This window comes from Ambystoma mexicanum, chromosome 6q (genome assembly GCF_040938575.1).
Source record: "Ambystoma mexicanum isolate Mex_15411 chromosome 6q, UKY_AmexF1_1, whole genome shotgun sequence".
Lineage (NCBI taxonomy): Eukaryota > Metazoa > Chordata > Amphibia > Caudata > Ambystomatidae > Ambystoma > Ambystoma mexicanum.
The window spans coordinates 704,241,548-704,259,911 of NC_090937.1; the positions used below are offsets into that span (position 1 = coordinate 704,241,548).

Here is an 18,364-nt window from a genome sequence, read left to right on the forward strand (position 1 = left end):
TTCAACTCCACACCCATACCCAGCAGACCCTCCTTGAGTATTAGCACAAGTAAATCGGACATGCTCTTAGGCAGGTCATCTGTTACCTTAATGATCCTGGACACAAAATCAGTTTGTTTCCTGAGTTCATCCAGAATGGCACGATTAAAGATACCAATCATAGTTGTTATCTCATCACCCGGTGGAAACTCACTTATACCCCCTGTCTGTATATCATATACTGGGTCATCGAGTATCATCTGAGATAAAAATAGCAGGAATGTTTGAGCCAAAGTCATCCAAGACCCTCACTTTTCCCACTAAAGGATCTTCTCTGGGGACACCACTATTCAACTCGTCACCAAACAAGGGTTGAGGGGAATCCATGTTATCCTCTGTTTGTCAAATCGGCTGAGCAGTCCTGGGCACACAAGCAGTTCCTCCTCCTTCCGCACAAGGCGCAGGAAGAGGAAGCGCTGCCGCATGTGCCAGGCTAGCTCTTCGCGTTCTTACCGCGTTGAAAAAATCAGCCCTATGGTCCTTCTGTAGAACTGCCATTTTTGGTTTCCCCATAGCACGTTATTTCTAACAACACACCACCATGAAATCAACAAATTGCTCACTATCGGGTGAGGAACCAACTTGGGGCACAGGGATATTTGCTCAATAGATACTCTCCAGAGCACCAGGTTCATGAGACACCCAGTCTCCCTCTTTGGAGAGATGTCAATTCCAATACACAATAAGTTTTGTGTTCCAAACCCGTGTGTCATTACCTATTCTCTAAGGCGTCAGGCCCGCAAGCACCTTAATGAGAGAGTTAGTAATCTCTCGTTCCTTCCATCAACAGAATCTTGGCAGCACCCAGCCCCACATCAGCCCACTTTCATGGGTGCCTATCTCAAACTTTTTGGCCAAAACAAACAGTTACCTGAAACAAATTATACCGATCCCATAGGCCCAAGCTGCACAGGGGCTTCTCACCAAGAAACTTGTGATTCCTAGTGGGCTTGTGACCCAGCGCCCCGTGCCTCGCCGTGCACTGTGAACAGTAAACAGTACTTTACTGTACTTCTCGGTGTGCGCGCGGTTGCGCTGGTTTGTGGGTATTTGAAAAGGCAAGGGGGTGTCGCACAGCCAGGGGGCGGAGCCACCGTCTGGAAACACCTTAGAAATAGAAATAAAGGTGTTAAGCACACGGCTTACGATGGAGTCCAATGTAACAATCACAGGAAAGACACAACTTCTAATAGAATTCAGTGACAAATACGGGGCACACACAACTTCTAATGAAATCCAGAATAACCAAATACGGGGCACACACAGTAACCTCCTTCTCACTTGACGAGGCCAGTCAAAGCGGTGTTACTGACTGCATAAGACGTCCTCCAAGGGGGAATCGGTAACGCTGCATCAAGGCTGCTCAGCAGGTAGTATGGAGCAGCAAACCACCGCGTTCTAGCACAGATCCAGCAATCATTGTCCACAGTAAACGGTACTTTATTGTACTTCTCGGTGACGCACATTAACTCTCCCCACACGACTAAAAAGGTGGAGCACTGCGACACACTCTGAGCAAGGTGAGACATGTAATGAAGCCGTACTTCCAGACCGCGGCAAACCAGGTGAAGCAGGACAATGGACCAAGGGATGGAAACAAGGAGGAGAGAAATCCTGAACCTCCCTGCGAGAGGTCGTTGCCTCCCCGGGATCCTGAAGGTTGCGGATGAAATGCCAATTGAAACAAAGCTTGCATAGTGATTGTCTTTCACCCATGAGGGTGGCTGATAACATGCAGAGTTGGGGAGGTGAGACACCAGCTGTGAACTGCAGACCTTGACTCGAGGAACAGAGCCGCCTGCAAATGCAAGGAGTTCACACAGCCGGTGAGTGAAGTGAATGCCCTGAAAGACTGGTCTGTGTGAGACAAAGATTGTATCGGCAACAAAGTGGCAAGACTTCATGAGGAAAGCAATTAAAGACTCTTGTTCATGCCGTTGGGTAGAAGTGGAGGCCAAGGAAGGTTTAGGGCTGCTGGGGTCCCCTTCTTTGCCAAAATGAATGCAGTAGGAGCCCGGGCAAGCAGCAAGTTTCAAACTGTGGTTTATTGGCCGAAAACCCACAGGGATTTGCGCTGGGACAGACATCCAAGCACGCTCCGTCTCTCTCCCAGGGGCTGGCTTGCAAGCCAGTTTTGTAACGCACCAGCATCATGCTGACATCACAAAATTGGGCCAGCTCCCAGAAACCTATCTCATCCTGAGATTGGCTGCTGAGTGATTGGCCACATATAGTTCCCTTATAGAAACCCTGTTAATTGGTCCTATGTTGTCAGGGGGCTGGCTTGGCTGTTCTTCCCCATTAGCTAATTCTAAAAATGTTGCATTGTGAATGTTTGTTTTCCCATCGGTTCGGTGTTCAAAAGCTGCCCACCCATGGGTCCTCGGATGGTGATTGGCTAGAGCTGAGCTCAATATTCATTATCGATACGGCCCGAGAAATGACCATTAAAATATCCGGGGACCTCGACAAAATGGAGGAAGAAATAAAGAAATTGGTACCACTTGAAACATACAAAAAAAGGCTGGAAGAAATTACAGAATTCAAAGCATTCTGTACCCAAGACCGTATTACAAGAATGAAGAAGGACCTACTTCAATTTTCGCATGAAAATGCATTTCGGTACACGAAAGAAGGCTATGATCTTTTTGCGGGATACCAGCAAGGGGGACAAAATCAAATTAGGCAAGTTAATTTTGGGAACACCTCATTCAGCTCTGGTGGATCAAGTAATAATAGCTTTTCCAACCAGAGAGGGTATAGGGGTTCTCGTAATCGGAGCAGGAATCAAATTCGTGCAGGGAGGAGTGCACGGAATAGGAAAAATTTCTATTAGGGTAATCGTGGTAACACAGGCAGAGGCCTACCCCAACAGCCTCAAGGTTTTTTTGGAACAGCGCCAGAACCCCGACAATTGGGACGAGGCCCCGAGACGACTCTGCAGCAGCAGACCCTATTAGTTAATTTGTTCTCCTTTTCCCCTAGAGCGGATGAAGTGACATTAATAAATAGGGCTTTTGGTTTTGTACCAACTGTTAATTACGACAAATTTAGAACGCATGTTCTTGCGCCTCAAACGGAACAGCTCAGGGAAAAATCTTTTTTGACAGAAGCAGCCACTTTGAGCGCCAAACTAAATGCTAGGAAGTTTCCAAGGAAAATAGTGCGACGAGCACTTAAAAGATCTAAAAACAATAATCGGAAGGCGCTACTAGAATACAACGACAGAATAAAGGATAATAAAGGTATAGCGTTTGTTAGCACTTTTACCCCTTTAGCCAACCAAGTCATCAAGATCATTAGGAAGAATTGGCATATTCTCGCCGGTGGAGAATGCCCTTTGGATGCTCCTTTATGTGCATTCAAGAGAGGGCCCAATCTTAAGGACCTTCTCACAAAAAACATCTCTAGAGGTAACCAACCTCAGTGTTACCGAATTGTGGAGTCTACCGAAAGTAGTAGGACATTAACCCCTGTGGACACTGCGTCAATTGTCATCTAACCAGTAGGACCACCCAAATAGACCTTGGTTTGGAGAAGCATTGGTCTCAAATGACATTTACTAACTGTAACACTAGTAATGTTATCTATGCAATATGGTGCCCCTGCGGCAAACTGTATATTGGTATGACCAAGCGAAAAATCAGAGTGAGAGTTACAGAAAACAGAATCTGTATTAGGAACAAGGCCTCTACAGCCCCAATGGTGAATCATTTTATGATGATGGACCACGGACCAGATGAACTCAGATGGACAGTGTTGTTGTATTTACCTCCTTTTTAATAACACTGAATCTTCAACCAAGAGATTACTGGCAAAAGAGCAGTGGCTCATCTATTTGTGTATATCGGCAGTTACAGGGCTGAACGAAGCTACAGACTGGACAAGTTTCAGTTAAAAAAGTCTAATCCGATTGGGCGGTATTGTTATTAAGGATACATAATGTTGTTCTTAAAACAAACCTGTGTTACTAAGACAGATTGGTAAAGTTTCGGCATTTCTCGCCATTTGCAAAGACTGCCGTTTGCTTTATTGTGCTGGACTGCAAAATGTATTTAAAGCACCATGGAGCGAGCACACTTGGGAACGAGATGAGGTTATTCTGTTCAATCGTGAGGCATGCAAGTCTAACTGAACCTTGCAGTGGAAGTTTTATGTACTCCTAAGTGTTAGGGGCCGGTCACGCAATGTCACGGTTTTCATCTATTTCTAATGTTTATATCATAAACGACGGCTTGTCTATAAGGTAACTACTAGTAATTAAGAACTGTAGGAATTTCTTATAATTGGAGCCATGATGTAAACGTACTGTATGCAAAACAGTTTTGAACCGCCCTCTGCCTTCAGAAAACACATTGCAGGTCGAAGGCCGGGGGTTCGTATAATCAGTGTTAAGTGATTTAATTACAGCCAGCTGAGCCAAGGGCTGTGCTATAAAAGCCGCTCCCGTCCTCGGCACTAACAAATCGGATGATAGAGGACGTACGTTCACACCGGGCATGACGAAGCGAGGACCGCAATTCAATTCCAGTAAGTCATTATTAGTTGTAATTGGTGCTGTTGCGTTTGTTTAACATGCCCCCCGTTTCATTTTCGAAAACTAGACTTGTTGAGAAGCAAGGAAGAATGAAAGTAACGTCCTTACTTTATTTCATATCTGTGTTTAGGAACTTGGCGGCACGGAAAAGTCCAGCTGGTTGAGCACAATACCAGTGAGGAGACAGTTTACTTAGGAAGCGTTCTGCCTTTTCTAACGAGCATCACCCGTTTACAAGAGCCTATGAGGCACAACGAAGGCTCGCAGCTTTAAAAGACTCGACACACGATCTTCGAGTTCAAAGTAAGTGAAGTCGCATTGTAAATTTCTATACACGGGCTAAACAGATTTAAAGAGGTAGAACCCAGATAACGCCAAAGGTTTTTGTAGGAGCCGGAGTATCGGCATTAGTGATTGTATTTTGTAGAACACATTTTGGGGTTAAATCTGTTTCTTTGCCGAGTTTAGAATTTTATAGTTGAGGTGCATGAGATAAACTGGTAAAATAAGGCCAGTCTTATTAGAGAAAATTATCAGGTTGCAATGGGGTACTTTACCTGTTCTTTATAATTGGTTGCGTTTGCAAATGAGTGCGAGATAGATTGGGATTGGTGTCCTCACAGGCACCCTTCTACAATATACTTGATTCTAAATTAAATTGTGTATGTACAGCTCAAATGACGCAGTTGTGATTGAATGGTGTGTTTGCATTGACAGATTGCAGTCAACTTTGAAGACGCACCTGCTCAACCGTTGGAAGCTTAATTGTTTAAAGCCACCACGGTAAGCCTACTGCAGGAGACTTAGTAGCTCCTGTAAGTGCAGGCTGATTGAATAAGTAAACAGCATTACTAATGGCTGTTTTTTCATGCTGTCTCCCTTAAGGTTTGAAAAGAACACTACTGTGTGGGTGGCGCAAGAAAGTGAAGACCTATTTGTCGAAGTTTCCCCTGAAGAAGTTCTTATATTTGTATTATTCTTGTCGAGAAAGAACGAAACATGTTGGGAGTTTTAGGTGCTGTATATTTTGACAGCACCCAGTAACAAACTATTGAATAGATTACAACCTTGTGGTTGTAGACACAAGGATTCGCCTAACAAGAATACGTGTTGGTAAAAGTGAGCAGCCCGCAAGGTGGGAGCTCCCTCAATTGAGTATTCGATAGATGTGGCCATTATAAGTGTGAGTTGAATGGTGCTGTTTTTTTGTTAGATAGCGGTTATATGCGAGACTGATGGTGAATTTGCAGGTTTGCACTTCGTGAAACAGTAAGAGAGAATCTTTTTAGGCAGGAGTTTTCCTGCAATATGTTGTGTTTTACTATTGTGTATATGTTTTTTTATATATATTAATATAATAAAGCTTTGTATTACATTTTTTCAGTTTTTATGAGTGCTTGATATTCCTATAGGCACATTTATGTTAGTGTTCTACTCTCCTCAAAAGGGACATAGCATGGAGGTAACGAGATTCTTAAGTTAAGAAGCTATCGCATGCAGGTAATTGGAGAGGAATCTCGGGCCATTTAAGCTTTCTCCAATGTCTTTCTAGTGTTTTTGCTAGAGCTGAGGTCTCCACGCTTGAGACACAATCTGCTCCCAGGTCGAAGTGTGTGTGTGTGTTCCCCATGTAAAAGTAAGTGTCTTTCTGCGTCATAAGTATGTGTGACTAACCACTGCTTTTGAATGCGCTCGCTTTCAAATGCAACATGCCGATATTCTTGTTACACATTGTTGCAAATCATGTCTGGCTTTTGCGAGCTTGTCTTTTCGTTCTCAGAGAGTCCTCGGCTGGCTGTCAGATCCACTGAGTTGCGTGTCTTGTCTCCATACTCTGGGTTGAATTAGCTGTATTTTATAAGCATTATTGATGCTGTCTGTGCTTAGTTCACTGTTGTTCAAAGGAGAAGATTTTTATCTTCTTACATGACCTTGGCTGAGCTGGGCATGCAAGATGCATTCCCGTGTCTCGCGACGTCCCAGCGCCACTGGACTTCAATGAGACCAGTGTATTTGGCTGTAATGTCCTGAAGCCGGGCATGGCTTACATTGTGCCATTTGATAATGCATGAATTAATGAGGTATAGCGCTGTTAGGTGGTCCTCATACGTTTGCTTTTCCATGGGGTTAATTCATGTGAACATCTGCAAGCCTTTTAACAGGAATTCTTGTGTTTTGTAGATTCTGCATGGCGGTATTGCTGCATTGAGGCTAATGTAGCATGTCTTCTTAGCGCTTTTAGCCAGCACTGTCAATTGAAGTGTCTCTGCTGGCACCCAGAAGCTCTTCATCCACTCTGGGCAAGGTTTGTGTTCCTTTTAGGTTGCAATGTTGAAGTGAGTATCTTTCAGCATATTTGTCATCCATGGGCGCACTGGGGACTGGTGCAAAATGGTGAGTGCGCTCATTATTCTTTCTGCTCTTCTTCCCAGTTCATGCATCTATGGTGAGGGAGGCAAGGGTAAATTTTGGCACTTCCTCTTCTAGACCTGTCCGAGCTATGAAAGTCTTGTCAAAACAGGTTCACCCCTATTCCTTAAACTGTCAAGGACCACATCGACTCTCTGGCTCCTACCCTGGCTGATTTCTGCAATCACTCATTCGCCACTTTTCCCATCCCCTCCCGATGCACTCCCTTGTGCACCCTCTTCTTAAGAAACCCTCTGCTGACCCCTCGTGCCCGGCTAACTATCGCCCAATCTCCATCACTCCCTTCCTGGGCAAGCTCCTGGAGAAACTGGCCATCTCCTAGCTTAATCTCCACTCTGAATCTGTTGGTTGTCTTCATGACCATCAGTCTGGCTTCAGAGCAGCCAGAAGCACGGAAACTGCTCTCCTGAACATCCGTGAAGACCTGCTCTCCAACCTTGAAACTAACACCCCCTGTGTCCTCATCCTGCTTGATCTCTCTTCTGCCTTTGACACTGTCAACCATGCCATCCTGCTCAACCGTCTCCGTGATAACCTGGTATCACTGGTCAGGCTCTGGCATAGCTGACTTTTTTCCTTTCTGACCGACCCTCCAAGGTCCAACTTGGGTCCTTCCTCTGTGCCATCTTTTTCTCTACTTGTGGTGTCCCCCAGGGGGTCTAACCTCTCCCTGGCTGATTAACCAATACCTGGCACTCCTTGCCCACCGCATCGCCGCTCTCTGCACCAACTTTCAGTGCTATGCGGATGACACCGAGCTCATTTTCAGGCTACCCTCAGCCTCCTCCTCTCCTTCCCTCATCTCTGACTGTCTGCTATCCAGGAGTGGTGTGCCGCCAATGACCTCTGCCTTAATGGCAGTAAGACTGAGATTCTCCTAATCAGCACACCTGCTCCCTCCTTTCATGTAGCTCTATGGCCGGCCTCTCTTGGCCCTCTTCCTGCTCCCACCTGCACGGCTAAAAACTTCAGGGTCATCTTCAACTCCACAATCTCCTTCTCCCCTCACATTTCTGACGTCTCTAAGAAGTCACACTACCAGCTGCACCTCCTCAGAGGTATTTTTCCTTTCCTCTTCTTTTCGCAAAAGCTCACTGTCTCCAAGGCCCTGGTTCTCACTAGGCTGGACTACTGCAACAGCCTCTTTATAAATCTGCCTGCTTCTAATCACCACCCTCTGCAACTTATCCAGAGCAGAACTGTGAGATTTGTCCTTGGCCTCAAGCCCAGGGATCGTATCTCTGCACTGGTTCCTAGTGGCTACGAGGATTAAGTTCAAAACCCTCTGCATCGTCCACAAGGCCTTCTGGGGCCTGAGGCCTCAATATCTTCAACTCTCTCTCCCTAAATATCTTCCTTCTCGAGCTCTCCGCTCATCCGCCTCCAACTCCCTCGGTCAGTCGCTTCTCAAAGCAACGTGGTAGATCTTTCTTCGGCTGGGGCCTCCCTCTGGAATAGCCTCCCTGCCTCCCTTAAACTTGAGGAGAACCATCTCCGGTTCTGGAAGCACCTCAAAACCTTTCTTTGCTTCTGCTTTTTCTGCTCCTCACCGGCTACCTGGACACCCTCTGATCTCTGACCCAGGTCCCTCCCCCTCCAGCCTCACACAACTGCACTCCCCACCTGCCAACCCCCTACTTGGGGACTGTTTCTGTATTCCTACAGTCCCCCTACCAGCCCTTGACACCTGATGTCTGCACTTACCCATGCACTTGCCACATGATGGCCGTTACTTATTTATTTATTTATCTATTCCCATGTACTTCACTGTCTCTGCCCCCTACCCATGCACTTGTGCGATCTGAATGACACCTGGCCTAGTAAGATCATTTTCTGTCCTCCCTTTGGTCCCCTCCCCTCCCTTGCCGCGTCGCGCCTTGAAACACTTGTGTATAGGTGCATTAAAAATGCCATATCATATCAAAGGTGCAGTACGATACCAACTAGCAAAGTGGTCCTATCGTAAGAAGCTGTACAATCTAAGGTCTTTGTGATTTCACGCAGACAAGAAAGACATGGAGAAAGTAGGAAACGAGGCTTGCACCCGACTGAGGAGAGCCTGAGAGGGAAAACTGCATGTACCACAAGGCATTGCAAGAAAGTGTCATTTGGCAAAGATTTTGTTGAATTTTCTTTTTCTATGTTTGCAAAGCTATAAGGAATCAAGCAACATGTGTTGTAAGGAGAAACGCAAATGCGAAGAAAGGTGAAGTGGTCATGCAGGGGTCATAGAAACATCCTTGCAGATTCGAAAGTCTTCGACAGTAGGAAAAGTAAGAGGCTTGAGCCCGACGAAGGGGAGCCTAGTGAATGTGACACAAAACTTGTGGAAGTAAACATCATGAACTGTGATATAAAGGTCGGAGCTCGGCATAGGGAGACCTGAGTGAAATTGTACTTCTGGGGAAGAAGCTGAGCCGTGATTGTGAACTGTGGAAATTTTGTTGAACTACCAAAAAAAAGGAACTTGATCGTGGTAGGCCACACAGGCCCTGGTCCATGATCTTTGAACTGCATCCATGTGTCTGAAGCCAGAGTGTGTTACCCAAGCCAAGTGTGCCACCTTATCACGTGCTGAAAAACGTGGGGAGAGATGGTTGTTCAGCCACACTGACATTTGGTTTTTACACTGATTTTCTTAAAACTCAATCCATATCTCTTCACCCATTTGTTATCATAGTTAAAGGGCAGGCATTAGGTTTTTTAGCATAGCCCATTATTATTTTGACAAGATTGACAAAGAATGTTTTCTTTGGTTTATGCTAGTTCTGCCAAGCCCCCATTCAAAATAAAGGTTTTGAAACTTGCAATCTTGTCAGTGTCTACTTGTGGCACCATTCCTCCTTTACAGTGCCTTAACTAAGAGTGTCGGGATTGTGTCTTCGCAGGTTGCAGCATCACATCAGCAAGCAACGAGAAAAGATGGCAAGCAACCAGATAGGCAGCAACCATTGCTACTCCCTGGGGACTCCATATGTGTACGTTCCTTTGTTCACCGCTGGAATGAACAGCATTTCCATCTGACCTCGGAGTAATTGTTGCTAAACCGACTGCAGTCAAAGTGGAGGGCAACAAGAATTGGATCTACATCCATGACGTGTAAGAGATACCGTCCCTCCACTGACACCTGGGGGAAGAGCAGTCCTGTGACCCAGTGAATCGCAGTTCACGCCAGTGGAAAGGGGCGGGGGAATCACACAAAGATTGAGAATTGTTATTCAGATTGTAAAACCAAAAGAATGGATTTAAAAATGTGTAGATTTATTTCTATTGATTTCTGTGTTAGGTTTTTAATAGTAGGAATGTAAATGGATCTGATTTGTTAAGTACTATGGATACGGCAGAATCAAAAGACCTCGAAATAGAAAATGATGCACACGGCTTTGCATCAGATAATATATAGTATATAAAGAGGGTAGGCAGAGAGAGCGACAGTCGTGTTATTATATCTGCTCCCTTATCCCCCAGGCTTATGGTGTCCCTAGATTATTTATTGCTGATGTGGTAGACGTAGCAAAGCTATAGTGTCTAATGCCCCCAACCTTGTGCAGGGTCAGAGGGCTGTTTCAGGGGCCCTCTGTATCCTCTTCTATTCTTCCATTCGAAATGTTTACTATCAAATGGGGGGAGGGGAACAGAAGGACGTCCGTTGCATGCAAAGAGTACACATTTTAGTCTTGAAGTACTTGACCAATAAATGGGAGCAAGGCGTTAAGAGTTGCAGAGCAGGAGGATTGGTGGGACTCTCCGAAGAAGGGGTGACGCAAATAAACCTAGTGTGTGACCCATGTTAAAGTTCATACTTTTCCCAAAGAGCCAGACAACTCTGTTAAGATCCAGTTACTTAGATATTTTTATCTGTGTTTTGAGGGTGATGGCACAGTGCCTGTAGGCACGAATTGAAACTGCAGCCTCACTCATCGCTGATCTTGATGGAGGTACAGCAACACTTCTCGACTTATTCTGGGCTTGTGCTTTCCTACAAGCAGTTCTCCGGCCTGGCGAGGCGTTTGCAGTCTTGCCACCCTGCATGTGCCCGTCCTTGTGGTTTCCCAGAGCCACCTGATGCTTCCAAATTGAAAATCTGAGTCTACATTTGTGTCCCCTGTGCCACTTGCATCCTTTGTGCCATCAAGTGTGGACAATCAAAGGACTTTACAGACTTTCGGATAAACAGACCAATTGAAATGATCGGAAAGATCAAACTACATTTATTAGCATCCGCTGAGGCTCTTATGGAAATTCCTGAACAATTTCGACTATTCAGCAGGACCGAGATGTGTTTGTTGCCTTTTGACCCCTGGTGTACCAACTTTGGTAAACTATCTAAATGGTTGCGAATTATTCGATAAAAGTTATTATTTATGAATTCCTCTGACTCAGCATTTAGTGCAATTATTGAAGAACTCTGGCATTGAGGCTTGTATGTGTAACGCTCACCTGGTATCCACAGGGACGTCACTCAGCCTGTTCTGACCTCTCACGACCTCGAACCCTTCCCTGGAGTCTACTCGACTGGAGGCTGGGCCTGAAACACAGAATTGGTAGAGTTTAACTCCCTATTGTCTCTGTGTGCTTGAACCCCCTTCTACCCAGGGTCCAACCCTTCCCTTTGATCCACAGCTCACCTTGTTTTCTTGGAAAGTGTGCTCTCCGTCCTGCTTTCAGCGCAGGGGCGCGTTGATTGATGCGGGCTTGTTGCTGCCTAGTTACTTCACTGGGAAGAGTCCAACAGGTAAGTATAATGTCTTTTAAACAGTTCTCTAACTTCATTCCTTTCCTTCCTTAGATGATGGCCGGCATCTGGGGATGGCGACGTGCTGCTGAGATGAGTAGCGCTGAAGGGGAGTGAGAGCACGATGTGCGATGCGACCCTTTCGTATTTCTATTGAACTTTTTCTGTGTTTTTTAGGTGCTGCAACATTTTCGGCGTGGATACCGGTTAAGAAGAAATGCGGTGAGTAAGCGCAGTATGCGGCGCCTCTAGATGTTTCCACACTAACCTGGAGTGTCTTTTCCCTCTTGCAGATAGATGAGAGGTTCTGGAGACAGAGTTCCCTTAGAGCGTCTGGGATTCAGGTAAGCGTTTGAAGCTCGTACAGTCTTTAAAAATAAGCGAACATTTGCTGAATGCTTACTAATGCCTTTTTTCTGTTCTTTTCCTTAGGAAGTGGCGTGCCGGGATGGGAATGACACCGCCGAAGATGCCTGCAGAACAGAAGAAGCGATGAATGATGGGCAGAAGCGCTGCAAGGTAAGGCTGTACCTACCGGTGTTCTTGTTCTTGCAGGAGCTGAGCGCAGAAGAAAGATGCAGGCCTACTGGAGACCGATCTGAACACGGTGAGTGTCACGCTGCAGGTGCAGAAAACACAAAGCTTGTTTCTCAGCCTGGGCGTGGCTTAAACAGCCTCTGGGTATCCCAGGTGTCTCTGGGCTGAACCACACCCAAAAGACTAGAGTGCACATGCAGTTCTGGGAACCGAAATATGTGGGGGCATCCATCTTGTCCCCATCAATGCACTAAAAGTCCAATCCCCAATGTTATCCTATGGGAGTGAGTGAGTCTGGTGCCACAAGCGCCAAGTCTGACTCCAAGTGGGTCTTTGGAGGGATGGAGAGGCCCTTAAGGGCCATGTAGGTGATCATGGCCTGGCTCCAGCCTGACATCTTGGAGGGCTGGGGACATGAGGGGCAGGAATCATGACAGTAGCGTTGAAGAATTGGTATATCCTCAACCTGTTAACGGCTATTGAGGGTGGGGTTTGCCAGAAGATCGGGAGTATGTGTTGCACATATTTACCTCCCAATGAATTCAACAATGGGAAACTGGCTCGGAGGATTGCCGCACTGCACAACCTGATTGGGGCCAAGAAGAGGAAGGCAGGAATTACTGATGACTTTGTTGGACTCTTTTCTTTTTTTAAATTCTTTTCTTGGGTGCCCTCGTGGATGAGCATAACTAAGAAGATTCTCATACTTTTATTTGTCTTTTTCTTAATTCTTTTGTTCCTGTCAACTATGTCTACAGTGCTGCTCTGCCCAAACGCCTAGAACCGCTGCTATGATGATCGTAACCCTGTCTACGGATAGGGCCACTGCCATTTCATCTCACATGGGTACTGAAACTGTTCTGAAATAAATGCAGGGATGATCTCGTGTCCCCCACTAGGTTGGGGTGAATGTGTAGAAAAACGGGTTGATTACGGAACTAGTGGAAGGGCAAATTGCAGGTTGGGACCATGTGGGCTGGACTGGTAAGTCACATAGTTTACAATGAAATGTGAGCACTAAGTTTGGGCGATAAAACCAACAACAGATCAAAAGGAAGTGTTTGTTCCCCTCCTTCACAGTAAAGGAATTTCTATAGAATGGCCGTGTCTGTCACAAGTAGTGGTAAATGTTTCCAACCAAATGGAACCTGTAATAATTGAAACTAAGTTGTGTAACTAAGAGATGGAGCTGTGACCAAATATGAAAGGACCCCAGAGAGGGGTGTAGTGTAAATATGAAACATGCAATTATAAGTTTAAAGAGAATTGTGTTTAAATGAATCTATACAATGAAAAGTGTGGTAACGGAAGGGTATATGGTTATATTGTATAGGTTTAATCAATAGTGTGGCGGTTGACTTTGTAACAAAACCTGTGGGAGTATTTTAACTTTTGCAAATTGTATAAAATGTGTTCTTTGTATGGTTCAGGGAGACTCTGGTTAGTGTGACTCTTTGATGTTATCTAGCCCCTCCCGGCCATTTGTGCAATAAACTTGCTTTACGGGCAAATGTACCGTTACTTTAAGTGGTGGGCTTCTTTGGGTTACAGTGATCATCCCGTATACAAATGGTTCAGCACACAGCAAAGGCAACTACAGTACAAGCCTCTCTGTCACTCGCTACAGTGCAAGTTTCATTTCCACAGAACAGGTACAGCATGTTTACCACAAGTGCAATGTTGCTGCCTGAAGAGGACTGTCTCTGCCATCTATGAGCCCTCTACGTGTTTGGCATACCAGGTGCCTGTCTACTTTCTAAACTGCACCTAGACTGCCGTATGATAGGCCATGTGAGTCTGTGACCAATCGCATTGAAGTTGGTTACATTATACTCCTACTTCCTTTCTACTTTTCCTGGACTGCCCAGGAAAATGCAGAGGGGAGCAGATGTTAGGGAACATATAAAACTAAAATGTAGCACGGCTGACACTGGTTTTTCCAGGTCCGGCACGGATTGTGGACTTTGAGGCCTGGAATGCACTTTTAGGCCTCTGGCGCTTGACTCCTGCCAGCACCGTGCCTCTACAAGGCCAGGAATAATTGGGACACACATCTGACAGATGGCACAGACACACAGAGGTCCATTTGCAAGCAAGAACGTATTGCCCAGTGCTACTGGACTGAACAGCGCCTCTCGATATTATTCAGAGCCTTACATACAGGATGAGGGGATAACCGTCCCTCAAAGCCCTCCTCACAGACCGTCAGTCACAACATGAGCTACCCAGACAACCGAAGGCTAATGTATTTATCATGCAGGAACAACATGTGTTTCCAGAGACAGGAATTGGCACAGGAATGTATCCTTTGAGGCAGTTTTCAGAGAAGCAGATGAGAAGTCTTGCTGATCCTGCAGAGAGAAGGATGCATACAGAGGAGGAAGGGAGAATACAAGGTGGAGGGACATCACTAAGCAAAGACCAAGTAGAGTGACAAAAGCTAGAAAAGCTTAATTTCAAAATATGTCGGCTAGTACATATTCATGCATGTTAGGCTAAATAGACCCAATCCACCCCCCACAATGGGCCCCTAGCCCATCATCCAATTTTATGGCACTTCTGTCATGGTCTCCATTCATTTCTCTGATGCCTCTTCCCCATCCAACTCTGCCCATCACTCCAATTTCTTCTTTTATATACTTATTACCTTCCTTGATTTTCTTCAAAGTCAATATTTTTGGAAGGAGTAAAAGAAGAACCAACCCTGCCATTATTCTAACATAACCCTTTGCATACATTTGTGTACTCTGATGAATCCGTTGGTGTCATCACTTCTTTCCCAGTGGTGACCTCTCCCCATGTGGCCAGGGGACGGCAGCCGCCGCTACCTGATCCTGACCTTGCAGGGGGCTATATGATGGAGGATCACATTGGGGCAGGAAACCTTCAAGGGAGTGACATGACCTCATCTGACGAGACATGGTACACCGTTTTTCTTTTAGGGACACCCCCTTCATTCCCCATGACTTGATGGCATATTGTCAAGTCACTCTTCCACCCGTCCCTGGAAGCCACTGAAAATACCTTCCCATACTATGTACACAAGCCCTCAAGAACAGAATTCTCTTTCCCTGTATGTAAAAGTACTGTAACGAAGAAGCTGCGTTGATTAATGAAGACCGATGGAGGACAGAAGCACAAGCTTCCCTCTTGTGGTTGCGAGCGCATACTGGTGCTGGGACATTTAAACTGCGGAGCCCACTGACAGTAGGAGGACTCTGGCAGGGAGAATCTCGGCCTCAGTTTTGACAGAGGGACAGCTGTACTGTTGAGCAGTCTGTGGAGCTAACTGGCTCACGGATGAGGCTGAGGAAGCAGACTGAGAGAGCCGGTCCGCTGCGAGGAAGCCACAAGAGGCAGAGAAGGGAAGACTTCTTGCGTATGCTGCCACCGAAAAGCAGTCTCTACCCCGCTCCAGCACAGAGAAACCCAAAGCAGGTAGGCGGAAGCCACAAAGTAGAAGCGGTGATCCCGGGAAGAAGGAAGGGGACACTGAAGAGCCACTGGATACTTACTGCAGGAGAACCGACGCATGCTACAGAGAGCCAGTGAGCCCACCCAAGGAAAGCTGTGACTCCGGGGCTTGTCGGAAACCCTAGCAAAGGCAAATTGTGCAGACTCCTAAAAAAAATCTAGTCAAATCCTCTGACCTTTGAGTCATTTGAACGACATATCTGTGGGTATTGGATAGGTTGTGTGTCGGCAAGGAAACTAGCTTTTGGGCGAACCTTAATGCTGCCTGTGGGGGGCGTGTGTCGGCTATGGACTCTCCCTCATTCCACTTGGTTTGCATTCTTTGAGACTAAATACTCGCTTCCAGGGCATATGAATTCCTGTACTGAATATAATTTGGGACCGATGGAGCTGGGGGAGTGCCAGTGGGAAATGCCGGACATCGTTTGGGCTATCGAATAGCTCAAACCATCAAGGGCACCTGGCCCTGATGACATCCCGCCTTTTTGTTCTAAAAAGCTCTCCTTCCCTTTGGGCAACCCTTGTAAAGCCGCTCTTTGATGCAGTATTTATGTACCATCTAATCTCTCCTTCCTGGGTTCAGTTGATTATTATACCAATCTTCAAGAAGGGTGACCCTGCTGACCTGGCCAATTAGACTGATTGCCCTCATTGATGCCACCTGTAATGTCTTTTCAATTATACTCTTTAGGGACCTCATTGGGCAACTGACTCTGTTCTCGGCATTCCACGTTGGGTTCAGGAAAAAACATGGGCACTCCGAATAAATGCCACTATTCTTGCGCATCTCCTTTCCAATGTACACACTAAGGATGTGGGGGAGGTCTATATGGCCTCCATGGATTTATGGAGTGCTTTTGATTGTGTGGTGAGATCACAATTGTGGAATAAACTTGTAAGCTAGAATGTATGTAAAAAGTTGGTCCAGCTTTTGGCATTGCTTCACACTAGCATCACATTGAGGTTGTGCCTCATGCGGGAGGTATCCTTGGGTAAGTTTGAAGCAGGGCTGTACTTTTGCCCCTGTCCTCTTTAATATTTATGTGGAGGTTTTGTGGAAGGGTAGGATCATGCCATCTGCAAGACTAGGCAGTCTTGATTGGCTTACCTCTGCAGATTATTTTATCCTCTTCGATGGAACACCAAGGGGCCTCCAAGTTAAGCTCATCATATTTGCCCAATATTGTATCACCAATAGATCCCCCAATGGGGGTAAATCCAAAATTATCTTTTCCAAGGGACAGAAAGTTGTGAAATATAGTGCTCAGAGTCTGGCTGGGGAGACACTCAGTGGACTCCCTTAGATATTTGGGGTACAATTTTGAGCAATCGGTCTTCAGGTGTTATATGGAAGGAAGGCTTACAGACCAAGCTTTCCTCCATGACCTCCCAAATTAAATGCCTCTGCTGAAAGGTGTGGACATTTTCTGTTTTGTAGATTCAACGTTTCTACTTGGCCAAGTTCGAACCTGTATGGACTTGATTTTTGCCTACTGGACATGGGAGACTATTTAAATGTTATGCAAGGTAAACTGTGCAAACAGGTGCTCGGTCTCCAAATTGCATTATTTGGCACAAATTCTGCCTTATCTCGCTCAAGGCCCGCTATACCTGGCGCATGTTGGCTACCTATTCTAAGATTCTCTGCCTGTCGCCTAATAGCCTCTAGACAGACTTGCTCTGTATTACTGAGGAATCTGCAGTCTTTTCTGTTAATTCTTTTGTTAAAAGAATGCAGGACATCCTTATTCGTATTGGTTGCACAGAGGAGGAATTAGTTCAACGACCGAGTTATGTAAAGGCAAAATTATACAAGCTAGATTGGGTGGAAACTGTGGATGCAATTTACTTCTACTCCATGTATACTGAATACGCAAAATTCACCCATAAAATAGAATGCATCCCCTGGTATTTACAGCAGCTGCCTTGCAACAAAGTCCATGATGTTTACCTACATTTTCACCTCAACCAATTTCATTCGAAATAACGCATTCTTCATTGGAAAGGCCAACCGGCTCAATTTGATAACCTCTATTGTAGGTTCTGCAATATTACAGTTCACCAGGAAACCCTGAAACACTGGGTTACTGCTTTTGCATACTTTCCGGAGAGTAGGGCAAGATGCTTCAAACAAATGTTCCAACTAAATATGACTTTTCCATTGACCTTTTCTGGTCTGCGCTAATGTGGGGTTTTATTGGATCGCTTATTCTATCTCTGTATTCATTTTTATTGTGTTCGTTTTTATATAGTAAGGATTGTTCAAATGTTCTTAATCTGTTTTATCTTTGATATTTCTACTTTGTATTGTAAGGTTGCTTTGGTAACCAATATCGCAATAAAAAACTAAAAAAGAAGCGTATCAGAGAGCATGGGAGACTTTTATTTCCTCAAGAGACATAATGGAGTGAATACAAAATATTGTCATGTTTGCAAGTGTGCCCCATGAAATATGAGAAAGATCTTGCAGGAGAGTATACCTGGCAGATTTAAGTTGGACATTGTGTAAAGTAAATCACATGAGGGAGTCCTGATAAGGGTATATCTGGGATAGCTAAACACTGTGGTGAAATATACTAAAGAGGAGAAGAAACCAGGCAGGAGAGTACACT

The 18,364-nt window shown here is 45.5% G+C and overlaps 1 protein-coding gene and 1 long non-coding RNA gene across 7 annotated transcripts in view; both read left to right on the forward strand.

The window, feature by feature from the left end:
• Positions 1-18,364, forward strand: part of ANAPC10 (anaphase promoting complex subunit 10) — a 529,205-nt gene that overhangs the window by 16,877 nt on the left and 493,964 nt on the right. The window contains exon 2 of one of the 6 annotated variants that reach the window (XM_069631215.1): positions 9,895-10,105. The exons of 4 other annotated variants lie outside the window; for them this stretch is intronic. The gene's annotated coding sequence lies outside the window, so the exon portion shown is untranslated. Of the gene's footprint in view, positions 1-6,862; positions 6,882-9,894; positions 10,106-18,364 lie in introns of those variants that run through there. One more of the 6 variants, XM_069631216.1, reaches the window with a different exon arrangement.
• LOC138515543 (uncharacterized) lies at positions 4,280-5,897 on the forward strand. Its single transcript, XR_011282064.1, has 4 exons — positions 4,280-4,569; positions 4,707-4,879; positions 5,294-5,359; positions 5,462-5,897. It is a non-coding gene; the product is annotated as an uncharacterized lncRNA (long non-coding RNA).